Below are 14,240 nucleotides of genomic sequence, written 5' to 3'. Positions count from 1 at the left end.
GCTTCTCCATCTTCAACTGCAAAGAATATAATTAATCTGATTCGATATTGACCATCTGGTGATGTCCATGTGTAGAGTCATCTCTTGTGTTGTTGGAAGAGGATGTTTGCTATGACCGGTGTGTTCTCTTAACAAAACTGTTAGCCTTTGCCCTGCCTCATTTTGTACTTCAAGGTCAAACTTGCCTGTTACTCCAGGTATTTCTTGACTTCTTACTTTTTCATTTCAATCCCTTATGATGAAAAGGACCTCTTTTTTCTGCTGTTAGTTCTAGAAAGTCTTATAGGTCTTCACAGAACCGTTCCACTTAGCTTCTTTGGCATCAGTGGTTGGGACATAGACTTGGATTACTGTGATGTTGAATGGTTTGCCTTGAAAATGAAACGAGATCATTCTGTCATTTTCCACACAATATCAAATTTTTGACCCTTTAAAAAGAATGTCATGAAAAGATGTCAGCATTGTTAAATATTAGAAATGCAAATTGAAACCACAGCAAGTTATCACCTCACACCAGTTAGAGTGGCCATTCTCAAGAAACCCTACAAACAACAACTGCCGGTGAAGGTTTGGAGAAAAGGGAATGTTCCTCCGCTGATGCTGGGAATGTAAATTGGTCACAGACACTGTGAAGGATGGTGTGATGGTTACTGAGGCAAAGAAAATGAGGTTAGAATACTCCCTAACACCATACACAAAACAAACTCCAAAGAATATAAAGATCTAAATGTGAGGATGGATACTGTGAAAGCTTAAGGAAAACATAGGCAGGACACACATAGACATAAAAAACAGCAAGGTCTTTACGGATACACTTCTTAGATTAATGAAAAATAAACTAAAAGTAAGAAAATGGGACCTAATTAACCATAAAACATTTGTACAGCAAAGGAAACCCTAAATGAAAGACAATCACAACTCAGAATGGGAAGAAATGTTTGCAAATGAAGATACCCACAAGGAATTCATCTCTAAAACATACAGACAGCTCATACAACTCAGTATCAAAAACACAAACAACCCAAGACACAAATGGGCCAAACATAGAAATGGGTATTTCTTAGAGGAAGACATACAGACTGTGATTAGGCACATGAGAACACGCTCAGCATCACTATATTACACAAACACAAAGCAAAGTCCAACCTCACACAGGTCAGAATGGCCATCTCAAAGTTTGTCCAAAAATAAATGCTAGAGACAGTGAGGAGAGAAGTGAATTCTCCCGCACTGTGGTTGGAAATGTATAATGGAGATCTGCTAGGGAGAACAGTATGGAGGTTCTTAAAAAACAAAATAGAGAAGTACCTTCAGACCTAGCAATCATATGCCTGGGCAAAGACACGGAGCAACCTAGGTGCAGAAGGACCGATGAACAGATAAGGAAGATAGGGTACATAGACATGAAGCAATGTCACTCAGCCATAAAGAAGCAGAGCACAATGCTATGTCCAGCCTTAGAGAAGAAAGTAGAGATGACCATACTAACTGAAGTGAGGGACACAGGGAGACATATTAGCATATATTACTTCTAGCTGAAATCTAAAAATGGATACAAATGAACTTCTTTACCAAAGAGAGTCAGTCTCACAGACAGAAAAGAAACTGTGGTCCCCAGGAAATAAAGGTGTGGATCAGGGAGAAAAGAGCTGTTTCAGTCTAACATAGGGAGGCTTATATTATAAAAAGAAGCTACCAGGAACCACTGTGTAACACAGGAATCCTATTCAACACTATGTAATATCCTGCACTGGACAAGAACATGGAAAAGAACATATGTACAACTATGTGTAAGTGAATCTAGTTGCTATAGATCCAAAATGGAAGAAAAAAAGAACCCACAACCTTGTCATTCAGCTATATATTCCAATTCAAATTAGGGAATAAAAACATGAAAAAGAAAAGAAATAAAGAATGCTGACTCTTGCCTGCACACCATATGACCTGGCCTGGTGTCACATCCCTGGAGCCTGAGCAGGCTTCGGTCTCAAGACTGGACAGTCTCGGGGCAGACAGAGGTGGGAGCATGTGGCAGGAAATGTGCTCCCTATGATGGACCTGGAGGGCCTGTTGCTATCTGCATGAGCACCCAATCTCCAGATCCAGGTAGGCCCACCTGCAGAGAAACCACACCTATTTCACCCCAAAAATGGTGGAGCCTCTGGGCCGGAAAAACTTTGCACGGTCCCCTGGGCACCATGTGTCCCCTAGGCTGGATTTCCCAACTCCATCCTCTGTCCTTAGGGCTGCCCCACTGACAGATGATAGCACCCTCTGCAGAGTGGTGTTCCAAAAACTGGAATGTGTTCTGGGAATAAAGGGTAAGGGGGAGGAGAAAGGAGACCCAAGCCTTGGGTGTTTCTTCGGGCACATTCTCCTTAGTTGACGATTCAGGAGCAGAGTTTTCCATAAGACTCATTGCCTGAGGACCAGAGTTGTGCAGGAAGTAATGCTGTTTCCTCAGGACTGCTTTCCAGACAACTTTAAAATGGGTGCTGTTAGGCTCTTAATATTCACAAGGCCTGGAGGTCTGTAAATGACACCTGCCCTTCAGTCCTGTCTTGGGGTAAATCATCAGAAAGGAATTCAAACAGGGCCAACTTTCAAGAAGAGAATTTCAAGAGGCAAACTGTACTCGTGCTGTACAAGATCAAAAAACACCAGGAAAGGTACTCTGCTCACTAAGCCCCAGCGAATCAAAACCACCATGAGAAATCCCCTCACACAGGTCAGAATGGCCACCATCTAAAACATCTACAGAGAATCCGACTGGCAGGGCATGGAGGCAAAAGGGAACACTCCTACACTCTTGGTACAGATGTAAACGGGTGCAGGAATGATAAAAAACAGCAAGGAAGTTCCTTATAAACTAAACATCCAGAAACCATTGGTCCGACAATCCCACGTCTGGACTTAGACCCAGAGAAAATCAGAATTCACCATGACCCACGCACCCTTCTTTTCAGGGCAGCATGGTTGACAGTGGCTAAGAACTAGAATTGCTGCTGGCCAAAATCCTGGCTTTCTCTGTCTGGCGAAGCCAAATAAAATTTACGGACAGAGTTTGGAGGAAATAGAAAGTGGCTGTAATTCTCAGTTGGCGGAGACGGGAACACAGTAGGCTCGAGCTTCAAGAACTATGCCCCCCCACCCCCCATGAGGAGTTTAGGGGCTTATATAAGCTGAGGGCTCGCAGTCAGGAGTCAGTGATGAGGAACAAAGGTGACAGGATCTTGATTCTTCCTCTTGCATTGTTTCAAAGACAGTCATAAACTCGCGACAGTAACGCACTAATTGAGTCTGGCAGTTAGGTGGTCTGCTTTCTGAGGTGTAACTACAAGGGGAAGGGTGTTATAAGAGTAAACACCAGATAGGGGATGTATTTAGCATAGAGTCAGGTGCTGTACAGACAAATGGGTGGGGGGAACAAAGCAAGATGATTGGCCTGAGGGAAGGCAAAGACCGTGAGAACTACCCCCTTATAAAGGATTTAAATGTTCAAAGGCACGCCTCTTTCACTGAGCTCACTGGTCGGTACTTTTCTTTTCAATAAACTTTTTACTTTACTTTTTACCTTCTGGCATAGAGCTGCTTAGGATGCAGATTAAAATCAGCTGAGGGCAGAGGTCAAGAGCAAGGTCAGGGGTCCCTCCGGTGTGGACACGCAGAAGTCCAAGCTTGCTTTGCTCCCTGCATGACACCAGGTGTGGAGGCAAGGACTGCATTCTGAGGGCTGGCTGACAAAGAAGATAGCCAATTAACGTCTCCAAATAACCATTTTGTCAGGGTCTGGATGCCAGGTTCTTTCCTGAATTAAAGATGGAGGAGGTAAGGAGACAACCTAAAATGGCCATTAAACATATCTTATAGAACAACAGGAAGCCTCAGGCATGGGATGTGTTAATTTCTTCTGAACAAAGGCACTTTATTTTAACTGTCAAGCAGAGGGGCAGGATTCTCTGAGGCGGGCCATTATATGTGATTGCAGTAACAAAATTAACAGAGAGCAAGTAAAAAAAATAGTTCCAACATGGAGTCAGAACTGGCTTATTCCTGAACATCCTAAAATGCAGGGTTTATTGAGGCCCTCCCATTGCCCTTCCCCTCCCCTAGTGCCTAGCACCACTCACCCACTTCTCTGGGTTTGCCTGTTCTGGATGTTTCTTGTAAATGGAATCATATAGTTTGTGGTTATTCTGGGCTGAATGTTGGTGTCCCTCCAAAATTCACATGGTGAAACCTAACCCCAAGGTGATGGTGGGAGGAGGGGGAGCCTTGAGGAGGTGATGAGGTCATAAGAGTAGAGACCCCATGAATGTGATTAATGCTCTTATAAAAGAGACTCCCAAGGAGCCCCCTCAGCCCTTCCTCCATGTGAGCATGTAGTGAAGACTCCAGCCCCTGTTATAGCCATGCGTTCCAGGAAACAAACTCACTCAGAAGGACAATGCAGATAGTGGAGTGCAGTTTATTACACCGGCGGGCCCAAGGCAGAGTCTCCTCTTAGCCAAGGACCCCGAATAGCATTTGTGAAAATCTTTTATACCCATGTGTACGTGTCCAAACCCACCACCCCAAATTCCTTGAAACTTACATAAACAAAGGAAGGGTAAATACAACTACAATAACCCCATCATTCACGTGTTATGTGTTCAGTTAATAATCAATAAGCCCGCAGTTACATTCCAAACAGTTAATAATCAATAAGCCCATGTAATAATCAATACATCCCGATAGATACGGAAAAAAATTTATGACCTGTCTGGAGGCAGGGGTGATTACGGTATGTTTCCTCTTAGGCAATGAGTAACCTGGATGTGATCTTCAAGATTCCCCTGCCCAGAGGGGGTCTTATCCTTCCATTGTCATTCCCATAGGTGCTAAGCACAGAGTTCAGAGTCCACTGGAGAGGTGGCTGTGCACGACCTGCACGGATAGGCCTGAGATGGAGTCCAGGCCCTGTGAATTCCTTCTTCACCCCCACCAAGAACAGAACTTCACCAGAACCTGACCATCCAGACAGTCTCATCTCAGACGTCTGGCCTCCAGAGCGGTAGGAAATGCATTTCTGTTGCTGAAGCCCCCAGCCTTCTTTTTGCTATGGCTGCCCAATCAGACTAAGACAGTGCATCCTTTTGTGTCTGCTTCTCTCACTAAGCACTGTGTGTTCAAAGAGCATCCACACTGTAGCCCGTATTAGAGTTTCATTCCTTTTCGTGACTGTGTCATATTCCACTGTGAGCATGGACCACATTCTGCTTATCCATTTTCCCACCCATCCCATCTCAGCCTCAACCTCCCCTCCTCACTCTCATCTCGTCTTTCCCTCCGTCTCATATTTTGTAGAAGAAGAGACAGAGCCCAGCACTATGGAGGTGACTTACAATAGAGGGGAAAGTTCCAAAGGAACTTCCTCCAAAGATTACACAGAGAATTACTACGTGATCCAGCAATTCTGTTTCTGGGCAGACACCCAAAGGAACTGAAAGCAGGGAATCGACCAGATATCTGTACACCACATTCAGAGCAGCAGGATTCACAGGAGTCAAAGGTGGAAGCAGGGAACTTCCCTGGTGGTCTAGCGACTAAGACTACATACTGCCAACATAGGGAGCCAGGGTCTGCCCCCTGGTCAGAAACATGCTGGAAACAAAGATGGAAGATCTTCGTTCCTTGACTAAGACCTGGAACAGCCAGATAGGTGGTGGTGGTTTTACTTGCTCAGTCATGCCCGACTCATTGGGATCCCATGGAATGTAGCCCACCAGACTTCTCTGTCCATGGGATTCTCCAGGCAAGAATACTGGAGTAGGTTGCCATTTCCTTCTCCAGTGGATCTTCCTGATCCAGGGATCAAATCCGGGTTTCTTGCATTGCAGGTGGATTCTTTACTGCTGAGCCACCAGGGAAGCCCCTGGTGCAGCCAAATAAATAAATATTAAAAAAGTAGAATGGTGGTGGCCAGGGGCAGAGGGGGAATAAGAAGTTGTTTAACGGGTGATGGTGGTGGTGGTTTTAGTCTCTCAGTCCTGTCCTGTCAAACTCTTTTTGACCCCAGGGGCTGTAGCCTCCCAGACTCCTCTGTCCATGGAAATCTCCAGGCAAGAATCCTGGAGTGAGTTACCATTTCCTTTTCCAGGGGATCTTCCTGACCCAGGGATGGAACCTGGGTTTCCTGCCTTGCAGGCGGATTCTTCACTACTGAGCCACCAAGGGAGCCCTGTTTAATGGATGAGTGAAAATCGCTCAGTTGTGTCTGACTCTTTGTGACCCCGTGGACTGTAGCCTGCCAGGTTCCTCAGTCCATGGAATTCTCCAGGCAAGAGTACTGGAGTGGGTTGCCATTTCCTTCTCCAGGGGATCTTTTTGACCCGGGGATCAAACCCGGGTCTCCCGCATTGCAGGCAGACGCTTTATCATCTGAGCCACCAGGGAAGCCATTTAATGTTTAATGGGTACAGAGTTCCAATTTGGGAAGATGAAATAGTTCTGGAGTTGAGCTGGAAGGTGGTGATGGTTGCACAACAATGTGAATATACTAATGCTCCTGAACTATGCCCCTAAAAATGGTTAAAATGGTAAATATTGTTTTATTTTACCATAATTTAAACAAAGGAAACACATAGACAATACAGAAGAGTATCCAATCCAAGATCACCTATTGCATCTGATTACTATGGCCACTCTCTCTCTTTTAACTTAGAAGATACTTTTAGAAAATAAAGTACTTACTTGTTGAAGACACCTGGTTGGTTGTCCTGTGGAATTTCCCACTTTCTGATTTTTGTCCTGTTGCTTCTTTGTGCTGTTGTTCATTTGGTTTCTCATCTCTCTTTATTTCCTGTAAACTGGAATTAATATCTAATGGTTGATGGATCCATGTAAAACATTTTTTGGCTAGCATAAATAATTACCGTTGAGCTTGTGTACTTTGTTATATCACCACTAAAGACACAATCTCATTGAAGATTAGTAAACCATTGGCAAAACTCTAATTCCTCAGTATGGTGGTGACAGCCTGATCTCTTCACTGTACAGTTAGAGTGACCCCTTGCATCTAGGATAGTGACCCCCAACCTTTTTGGCATCAGGAGCTGGTTTCGTGGAAGAAAATTTTTCCACGGTCAGGGGTCAGGGGGATGGTTTTGGGATGATTCAAGTGCATTAACGTTTACTATGCACTTTATTTCTATCCTCATCGCATCGGCTCAACTCAGATCATCTGGCATAAGATCCCAGAGGCTGGGGATCCTGGTCTAGAAAGTGACCTGTGTAGTGTTGCTTTGACCCTGTGTAATCCTTATTGAAAGTTACCAAAGAGTTTAACCTCAATGGATAATCCTGGGATTTGCCAATTTATGCTTTTTTTAATCCTACATTCCCCACCCCCCCACCACTCCACCCTATAAAGTAGAACACTCCCTCATCAACTGGGTCTGTTTGATTACTGGAAACTATAGTTCCTACTGAAAAAGCAGAATAAATTTGTCTAATTTTTTTTATTTTAGTGGAGAGAGGTTTGGAATAATGGTCTCTTCCCACGCAGAGGTGCTCACATACAATAGGGTAAATGACTTTACCTTTTATTAATAGCTCTATGTGTGAGCAACCATCAAAATTAATTCAGTTTATTTCTGAGATTGCATTAGCTTTTTTTTTTAATGTATGGTACTTCTATTTGTTTTCCCCTAACTACTGGATTATAGCAATGCCTTTTTTAAAAGTTAATTTTTATTGGAGTATAGTTGCTATACAATGTTATGTTAGTTTCCGCTGTCAGCAAAGTGAAGCAGCTATACGTATACACAAGGTGGTTTTAGTCACTAGGTCCTGTCCAACTCTTTGTGACCCCTTGGACTGTATCTGTCAGGCTCCTCTGTCCATGGGATTTCCCATGCAAGAATACTGGAATGGGTTGTCATTTCCTCTTCCCGGAGATCTTCCAACCCAGGAACCCACATCTGGGGCATTGGCAGGCAGGTTCCTTACCACTGAGCCACCAAGCAAGCCCCCATATGCATATGTGTATCTTCTCTTTTTTAGAGTTCTCCTCTCTCCCATTTAAGTCACCACAGAGCATTGAATAGAGCTCTCTGTGCTGTGCAAAAGATCCTCATTAGTTGTGTATTTTATATATAGTAGTGTATACATGTCAATCACAGTCTCCCAGTTTATCATTTTTAATAATCTTCTTGTATGTGAACAATGAGGCATGGCTTCATGGAACCACCCTCCTGCCACAGAAAAGTGCCAGAAACCACAAAGCCACTCAGGCCTAGAGAGGCCAGCCCGCTCTACAGCTGTGTTTTGTTTTCTGATCTTTTCTAGAAAGTAGAAAAGATCGGTTCTCCTGGCAGTAGTTCAGAATTGTGTGCATCAGCCTGCTTCCCTGCTGACCACTAGAGGACTGCTTACATACATTTTTTTTTTACATACATTATTAAACAATGAAAATTTATGTGCACAGAATCAGAAATGAAACACAATTCTGAGAGTAGTAAAAACTTGACCAAAAAAATTATGAGTAAAAAAGTTAAATGCAAAATATAAGTCTTGGAACAAGTTAAACTGATCCTATTACTTAGAGAAGACATAGAAAAAGGACCACTTTTAGCTTCTTGGCTAGCTCAGTTGGTAGAGTTCTGAACTCTTAATCCCAGGGTTGAGGGTTTGAGTCCCACGTTGGGTGGTTGTTCTCCCAAACTTTTCAAATTCACTATCAGTTTTCATCCTTCATAATCATTGATCTCAATCCAGAGGATCTTATTTTCGAACAACTCAGCATATAACTGACCTCAGTTCAGAGTTTTTTATTTTCACACAATTCAGTGCATTAAAAACTATTACAACTGAACAAGTTAAAACAGGGAACAATGAAGCTAGTAAACAATTTCGTATGATAAATACACAGTTAAAGATTATCTGTGTAGGAAAATATTTGTTATGGAGTAGTCTATTCCAAGGGCAGTGGAATGCTGAAGATTAGGAGACAGAAGACATGAAAGATTAATGAAATTGAAAGGGTTCATAAATATTTCTGAAGTGATCTTTGTCAAAATGTTTGAAATGCATAATTTTAACTATATGCTCTCAATACTGAAAATTAGTTCAGAGACCAACTCTATCTCACAGGGTTTATACTATGCATATTTATTTCATGTCCATGAATTCCTCTAAGTAAATCAATTTACTTTATGCCTTTGGGAAGGGATAGTGACTATTATAGGCTGTTTAAATCACTGTGAGATTATTTCATTGTTTCAGTGATTAATCAGGGAGCTATTAAGAACAGACACAGGGCTTCCTTAATTCTTTTTTTTCCCCTAAGTTTTTAACCCAAACCGAACATATTTCCAGCAGCAATGCTATAGTCTCAAAGCATATCTCATTTAATATCCTTTGATGAACCATATGGAAAAGAACATAAGAAAGAATATATATATATGTATAACTGAATTGCTGTAGAGCAGAAATTAATACATTATAAATCAACTAGACAAATAGATGGCGAAACAGTGGAAACAGTGAGAGACTATTTTTGGGGGCTCCAAAATCACTGCAGATGGTGACTGCAGCCATGAAATTAAAAGACACTTACTCCTTGGAAGGAAAGTTATGACCAACCTAAACAGCGTGTTAAAAAGCAGAGACATTACTTCGTCAACAAAGGTTCATCTAGTCAAGGCTATGGTTTTTCCAGTAGTCATGTATGGATGTGAGAGTTGGACTATAAAGAAAGCTGAGTGCCAAAGAATTGATGCTTTTGAACTGTGATGTTGGAGAAGACTCTTGAGCGTCCCTTGGACTGTAAGGAGATCCAACCAGTCCATCCTAAAGGAGATCAGTCCTGGGTGTTCATTGGAGGGACTGATATTGAAGCTGAAACTCCAATACTTTGGCCACCTGATGTGAAGAGATGACTCATTTGAAAAGACCCTGATGCTGGGAAAGATTGAGGGCAGAAGGAGAAGGGGATGACAGAGGATGAGATGGCTGGATGGCATCACTGACTCAATGGACATGAGTCTGGGTAGGCTCCAGGAGTTGGTGTTGGACAGGGAGGCCTGGCATGCTGCGGTTCATGGGGTCACAAAGAGTTGGACATGACTGAGTGACTGAATTGAACTGAACTGAGACTTCAATTTAAAAAAAAATCTCAAAGCATGCTTCCCAGGTCTCTCAGTGGTAAAGAATCTGTCTGCCAATGCAGGAGACCCAAGAGACTTGGGTATTATTCTTGGGTCAGGAAGATCCCCTGGAGTAGGAAATGGCAAACCACTCCAGTATTCTTGTCTGGAAAATTCCATGGACTGAGGAGCCTGGTGCGTTACTGTCCATGGGGTCGCAGAGTCAAACACAACTGAGCATGCTCACAAAGCAAGTAATTATCTTTTCCTTCATATGTTTTCCTGAAATAACTCAATTTCTTAGGGCAAAACTATGCTTTTATGTTCAGAACTATAAATTCTTTTCTTATCTGAAATATTTTCTGTCATTCCCAGTAATTATCAAACATTCTCCACAATTATCATATGCTATTATCAGCTGTTCAAGATACAATTTCAGACTTTGAAAGAAACACATGGAAAAATTTGCAATTGAAAATGAAGATCCCTAGATACTCCTATTACTACAAAAGAATCCTTCATCTCTAGGTGATGGGAAGTAAGGTACAATTTTTCAAAAGGCAAACTCTGTCAGAGAAAAAGCAAACTGGTAAACTGATGAGAAGTCAATTAAGATAATATATTACTTTTAAATATACATCCATTTTAAATTGAAGATCAGTGATACGGGTTAAATTTGTGTTCTCCTGATATTCATTCATTGAAGTCCTAACCCCTAATAGTTCAGAATGTGACCTCATTTGGCAATAGAGTTGTTGCAGATGTAGTAAGATGAAGGCATATCAGAGTAGAATGTACACTTAATCCAATATGACTGGTGTCTTTATAAAAGAGGGAAATAAGGACACAGGCATGCCCCTAGAAATGCATGTTTGGACACATAGGAGAGTACTATATGCAATGAAGGCAGAGATCAGGGTGATGAGTTTATAAACCAAGACATGATAAAGATTGTTAGCAAAAAACCACAAAAGCTGGAACTTCCTTTGTGGCCCAGTAGCTAAGACTCCGAGTTCCCAATGTAGGGGGCCCGGGGTTCCACTCCTGGCTGGGGAACTAAATGCCAAATGCTGCAACTAAGGATTCTTCATGCCATAATTAAGATCCAGCACAACAAAAATAACTAAATAAATATTTTTTAAAAATAAAAAAGCTGAGGGAAAATGCTGGAACAGATCTCCCTCAGGGCCTCCTGAAAGAAGCAACCCTACCAACACCTAGCTCTTGAACTTCTATCCTCCAGAACTGTGAGACAATACGTGTGTTGTTTAAGCCATCCAGTGTGTGGTATTCTGTTATGGTAGCCCCAGGAAGCAAATGCAGTCAGTGTTCTACTGGGGAGGTGATTTTTATTTTAAATTTATTTTAGGATACCTTACATTAAGTAGTTGTCATCAACTTCAGCTTCCCAGGTAGCTCAGTGGTAAAGAATTTGCCTGCCAAGCAGGAGACTCTGGTTCCATCCGTGGGTTGGGAAGATCCCCTGGAAGAGGAAATGGCAACCAACTCCAGTATTCTTGCCTGAGAAATTGCATGGATAGAGGAGCCTAAAGGGCTATAGGGGTTGAAAAGAGTTGAACAGGACTCAGCATGCACAGGCAAGATCTAATAACTTTAGTAATTTCAAAGCAATGGTGACTGTAAATAATATCTCTGAGATATAGGCAAGAACTAAAGTGATAATGAAAAAACTTATTTTTATTGTGAGAAAACCACAGGTGCTGATTTTATCATGGTTTGTTATCTTTATTTATAATGAAAGGAAATGCTAAATTTCACCTTGAATTTGATGACAGTAAAATGTAAATTTTTTTCCCATCCAAGTTCATGGACCTTTTGATGGTATCCATGGACACCTACATTAAGAACTTTCTGTCTAGATTAAAAGATTTAAGAAATTTAACAACCAAATGCAATACATTGTCATTTAACAGATCCTGTTTTGGGGAAAAAAAAAAAAACAAGCAACAAGAAACAAAAATTTTTGGGAACAGGTGAGGAAATATGAAACAGGAATTACCTAATTTTAGGGAATTATGGTTAATTGGGTTGGGTGTGATAATGGTATTGTGGTATGCAGGACAATGCCTTTCTATTTCAGAAGTACGCACCGAAGAAATCAGGCATAATAGGTCCTGACGTCTTTATACACACACACACACACACACACAACACACACACACAACACACAAACACACACACACATATAAAGCAAATATGGGAAAATATGCACAGTTGTTGAATTAAAATGATATGTAATATCTTGTTCCATTTTTCTGTACATTTGAAATTTTCATAATAAAATCTAAAATAAGGTGATTTTTAAAGGTATTTTTATGGTATGATATAGGTATGGTTTTCCTTTGTTTCTTTGCATTGATCGCTGAGGAAGGCTTTCTTATCTCTCTCCTTGCTCTTCTTTGGAACTCTGCATTTAAATGGGTATACCTTTCCTTTTCTCCTTCGCTTTTTGCTTCTCTTCTTTTCACAGCTATTTGTGAGGCCTCCCCAGACAGCCATTTTGCTTTTTTGCATTTCTTTTCCATGGGGATGGTCTTGATCCCTATCTCCTGTACAATGTCATGAACCTCCGCCCATAGGTCATCAGGCACTCTGTCTATCAGATGTAGTCCCTTAAATCCATTTCTCACTTCCACTGTATAGTCATAAGGGATTTGATTTAGGTCATACCTGAATGGTCTAACGGTTTTCCCCACACTCTTCAATTTAAGTCTGAATTTGGCAATAAGGAGTTCATGATCTGAGTCACAGTCAGTTCCCGGTCTTGTTTTTGCTGACTGTATAGAGCTTCTCCATCTTTGGCTGCAAAGAATATAATCAATCTGATTTCGGTGTTGGCCATCTGGTGATGTCCATGTGTAGAGTCTTCTCTTGTGTTGTTGGGAGAGGGTTTTTGCTATCACCAGTGCGTTCTCTTGGCAGAACTCTATTAGCATTTGCCCGGCTTCATTCTGTACCCCAAAGCCAAATTTGCCTGTTACTCCAGGTGTTTCTTGACTTCCTACTTTTGCATTCCAGTCCCCTATAATGAAAAGGACATATTTTTTGGGTGTTAGTTCTAGAAGGTCTTCTAGGTCTTCATAGAACCGTTCAACTTCAGCTTCTTCAGCATTCCTGGTCAGGATGTAGACTTGGATCACCGTGATATTGAATGGTTTGCCTTGGAAATGAACAGAGATCATTCTGTCGTTTTTGAGACTGCATCCAAGTACTGCATTTTGGACTCTTTTGTTGACCATGATGGCTACTCCATTTCTTCTAAGGGATTCCTGCCTACAGTAGTAGATATAATGGTCATCTGAGTTAAATTCACCAGTTCCAGTCCATCTTAGTTCGCTGATTCCTAGAATGTCGACGTTCATTCTTGCCATCCCCTGTTTGACCACTTCTAATTTGCCTTGATTCATGGACCTAACATTCCAGGTTCCTATGCAATATTGCTCTTTACAACATTGAACCTTGCTTCTATCACCAGTCCCATCCACAACTGGGTGTTGTTTTTGCTTTGGCTCCATCCCTTCATTCTTTCTGGAATTATTTCTCCAGTGATCTCCAGTAGCATATTGGGCACCTACTGACCTGGGGAGTTCTTTCAGTGTCCTATCTTTTTGCCTTTTCATACGGTTCATGAGGTTCTCAAGGCAAGAATACTGAAGTGGCTTGCCATTCCCTTCTCCAGTGGACAACATTCTGTCACATACCAAGGGAATATTTCATGCAAAGATGAGTTCGATAAAGGACAGAAATGGTATGGACCTAACAGAAGCAGAGGATATTAAGAAGAGGTGGCAAGAATACACAGAAGAACTGTACAAAAAAAGATCTTCATGAGCCAGATAATCACGATGGTGTGATCACTCACACTGCCCTAGAGCCAGACATCCTGGAATGTGAAGTCAAGTGGGCCTTAGGAAGCATCACTATGAACAAAGCTAGTGGAGGTGATGGAATTACAGTTGAGCTATTTCAAAACCTGAAAGATGATGTTGTGAAAGTGCTGCACTCAATATGCCAGCAAATTTGGAAAACTCAGCAGTGGCCACAGGACTGGAAAAGGTCCGTTTTCATTCCAATCCCAAAGAAAGGCAATGC

The sequence above is a fragment of the Cervus canadensis genome, chromosome 17 (assembly GCF_019320065.1).
Source record: "Cervus canadensis isolate Bull #8, Minnesota chromosome 17, ASM1932006v1, whole genome shotgun sequence".
In the NCBI taxonomy this organism is placed as follows: Eukaryota; Metazoa; Chordata; class Mammalia; order Artiodactyla; family Cervidae; genus Cervus; species Cervus canadensis.
Note: the sequence above shows the minus strand (reverse complement) of the source record.